Raw genomic sequence first — 4,356 nt, forward strand, 5'->3', positions numbered from 1 at the left:
CAGAGTAATGGTGTTATCACAGCAGTGAGTTCTTTTAAAATGATGCGTCAGCCCCCTTTTGTGTCTCTTATCCTCTCTTACCCTTCCACCAGGAGATGACCCAACATAAAGGCCCTCACCAGATGCTGGTACCTTGATCTTGGACTTCCCAGCCTCCAGAAGTGTCAGCCAATTAATTTCTGTTTATTAGAAATTACTTAAGCTCGGGTATTCTGTTATAGTAGCAGAAAATGGACTTTATTTCCCAAATAGATTAAATATTTGGAGCCAGAGTATAAGAAATCATTAGAGTCAGGTTTCATTTGGTTTAAATTTATAGTCAAGACGAGTCAAAATTTTACTACAGGTGCAAGAGCTCCCTGAGATATCAATTACCATCAATTATGGTGCACTCAGTCTTTGTTGTTGCTTGAAAGAGGGAAAATATAATTGAAGGGTAATAACTCAAATACAAAGGAGAAGTCAAGGTGCAGAAAGTAGTGGGAGGGTCAGATGTTCTAAAGGCTATTTTTATCTACTTCAAAGCCCACCTTTAAAGCAATTACCGCTGCTGCATACAGCTGCAAAGGTTGTGCAAGAGGCTTCATTCCAAATACATACAGTGCACATTTCCTTTTAGTGAAACAAAAATAATCGAGTCTTTTAGTCTACTATGTTGTGAGTCTCTGAGGATAAGAAGAGCATTTTCTTCATCTTTGTATCCACAGCCTATAACAGTTTCCCCACAATTTAGAGGTGTTCAATAAAATGTTTGGGCAGAAACAAAATCTCACAAATTATTAGCTACAGCCAAACCTGTATCAAACAACAAAGTCAAAGTTTTCTATGACTTCATCATTAAAAAGAAAAATAGCCGGGCGTGGTGGCTCAAGCCTGTAATCCCAGCACTTTGGGAGGCCGAGACGGGCGGATCACGAGGTCAGGAGATCGAGACCATCCTGGCTAACATGGTGAAACCCCGTCTCTACTAAAAAATACAAAAAAAACTAGCCGGACGACGTGGCGGGCGCCTGTAGTCCCAGCTGCTTGGGAGGCTGAGGCAGGAGAATGGCGTCAACCCGGGAGGCGGAGCTTGCAGTGAGCTGAGACCCGGCCACTGCACTCCAGCCTGGGCGGCAGAGCAAGACTCCGTCTCAAAAAAAAAAAAAAAAAAAAAAAAAAGAAAAATAAACAAACAGTGACCTAAGATGAATATAAGAATATAAGGTAGAGTCAAACATGGTAGCTCACGTCTGTAATCCCAGTAACTCGGGAGGCTAAGGTGGAAGGATTGCTTGAGACCAGAAGTTTGAGATCAACTTGGGCAACATAGTGAGACCCATCTCTACAAAACATATTTTTAAAATATTAACCAGGCATTGTTGTGGTGTATGCCTATAATGCCAGCACGTTGGACGATCAAGCAGGAAGACTGCTTGAGCCCAAGAATTCAAAGCTATGGTGAGCTATGATTGTGCCACTGCACTTCAGCCTGGACAACAGAGCAAGATCCCATCTCAAAAAAAGAATATAAGGTAAATAAACAAAATTAATGCTTTTCCCATGTATATTAACAATAATCTATTACAGATTGAAATATAAAAGATTCCCTTTATAAAAGCAATGAACTCATAAATTACCTAAGAATAATTTTAATGTTTAATGAGACCTAAAATGGAGAACTATTGATCTTTATCTAGAACCTTTAAAAAAAAAAGGCTTAACTAAATGAAGAGATACTTTACTCATCAGATATAAATCGCCATAGATAAGATGTACCATTATTGTATGTAACACTAAGAAATAAAGCACTGTCAGTTAAGTTATGAAACATCATCTACTGTAAATAAATCCTAATTTCAAACATGTTGTAATGTGGGGGCAGGGGAAGTTTCTTAGCCTCGGTGAAATACGTTATGTTCTAAAATATGAAGACTGAATGTGATAAAGATATTGATTCTTCCCAAATTAAAGTATGAGTTAAATGTACTTCTGATGGGACCATAGATTGTTGTATCTAAATATTTAAGTAAATTGTTACATATTCACTAACATATAGCAAGAGACTTAAGATGTTTACTATATTTAATTTCTGTGAATTTTAAGAAATAATCAGATTTATGCAAAAAGATGTCCACTCCATCACTTGAAAAGTGGAAAATTAAGTCTGGGCAATGTGGTGAAACCCCATCTTTATAAAAAAATTAGCTAGGCATGGTGGCATGTGCCTGTAGTCCCAGCTATTCCAGGGGCGAGGTGGGAGGATCACTTGAGTGTGGGAGGTCAAGGCTGCGGAGAACTGTGCTCACACTATCACCCTCCAGCTTGGGTGACAGAGTAAGACCCTTTCTCAAATAAAAAAAAAGAACCTACAAATCCAATAATGGGGGGTTGATAGTATAAAATTTAGTACATGTATATGATTACATATTTAGCTATTAAAATTCAGTTTATACATAATTTTTAAAGACATGAAAAATATATAAATATAAAGGTATAAAGTTATAAATAAGGGTATAAGCCATATATGCATGTATCCATTTTAAAGTATACATAGAAAGAAATGGAAATACATGTATGAAATTTCATCACTAGTTATATTCTACAACAACAAAATACCTTTTCCTTTTCCAAAATACATCAATAGACATGCTATTAAAACAAAATGAAAGCCCATTTTGAAAAGCCTAAAACGTGACTTACAAGAACTACAGGCATCCTGGGGCAAAAAAAAAAAAAAAAAAGTTTATTCAGGGCTGTGATGATTTGGTAATGTGTCAACATGACTAGGATAAACTACACTTCCCAGAATTCCCTTTGATATTGTTTGGCTGTGTCTCCACCCAAAATCTCATCTTGAATTATAATAATCCCCATGTGTCAGGGGCGGGATCAGGTGGAGATAATTGAATCAAGGGGGCAGTTCCCCCCAGGCCATTCTCATGATAGTGAGTGAGTTCTCACGAGATCTGATGGTTTTATAAGGTGCTTCCCCCTTCACTTGGCTCTCTTTCTCTCCCCTGCTGCCATGTAAAGAAGAAAATGTTTGCTTCCCCTTCACCATGATTGTAAGTTTCCTGAGGCCTCCCAAGCCATGCAAAACTATGAGTCAATTAAGCCTCTTTTCTTTATAAATTGCCCAGTCTCAGGTAGGTCTTTATTAGCAGTGTGAGAACAGACCACTAATACACCCTTGCTGGAAGTTTCTAGTTAGGAAGGCCACAAAAGTGATCATTGTGCAAGATTTGGAGGGAGAAAGGAAAAAACAGCTGTGTGTGGCTCACACGTTGTCACTTAAATGTTGCCTCCCTCATTGTCAAGAAGGGATGGCCACCAGGTCTGCAGCTGTGCCTCCTTCCTGGGATTCCCTCTCCAGCCTCTCTGATTCTTGGGCCAGATGTGCTTGCGCCTAGCTCCTACCAATGGTCCAGCTTTTGCAGAACACCCAAGCCACTGAGGTCAGAACAATGACAGTGGACATGGCTTCCAGTGTCCTGCTCTGCTCTGAGTTTTTTCTTGGTTTCCAAGACTTATATCCATCTTTCTTTCCTCTCTGCCTGCCCTGCAGTCTTCAACCTTCAGCATCAGACATGAAAGCAACAGCCCTAAGGTAGGGACCTCTCAACCAGCTCCCAGAATTGTGTAGTCAAGTGTCTATAACAAAGCCCTTAATATTTGTGTGTGTGTTTGTGAGTATGTGTTTTCATGTGTGGAATATATATCAATAGCTAGATGATAGATAGAAGATAGATAATAGATAAGTGATGGATGAATCGATGGATCAATAGATAGAAAGATAACTGATGGACAGAGATATGTCTATTTCCCTCAGTGGTTCTGCTTCTCTGACTGAACCCTGACTGATACAAGGGGCTTGTCAACATTATCATTGCCAATATCATTGCCAACAATATCAATCATAAAAGTATTGGCTTTCTAAGGTCATGCTCTGTGTAAGCCAAGTCTTTAAAATGATTCATTTATTTTCTCTTTCCTTCATAATTACTGAGGCAAGTATCATCCTCCCCATGTTATAAATAGGAAAAGAAACAGCAGTCCCTTAAGGAACAATGGTCAGATGCACCCATCTTTCAAGAGTTACTGTGGAGGAAAGACAAAAAGAGGACCTAAAGGGCAAATTGGTCCCCTACCTTCATTTATCTTTATCAGAGGCCAAGGGGCCACCTCAGTGTCTGGGCCAGATTAGGGACTCTGTAAATATGATACATTTGGTTCATAAAAATTAAATCCCTTGAATGTTTTGCTTTGAAGAGCTGACTTCTCTTTGCTTTGTTAAACAAAAGTCTTCTGATTACTTCTAACCAGGCTTGAATCAGGGACTACCTGGCCTCTAGGCAAGCTTAAAAGTGAAGCAAG

The sequence above is a fragment of the Trachypithecus francoisi genome, unplaced genomic scaffold, assembly GCF_009764315.1.
Source record: "Trachypithecus francoisi isolate TF-2019V2 unplaced genomic scaffold, Tfra_2.0 Lachesis_group15, whole genome shotgun sequence".
In the NCBI taxonomy this organism is placed as follows: Eukaryota; Metazoa; Chordata; class Mammalia; order Primates; family Cercopithecidae; genus Trachypithecus; species Trachypithecus francoisi.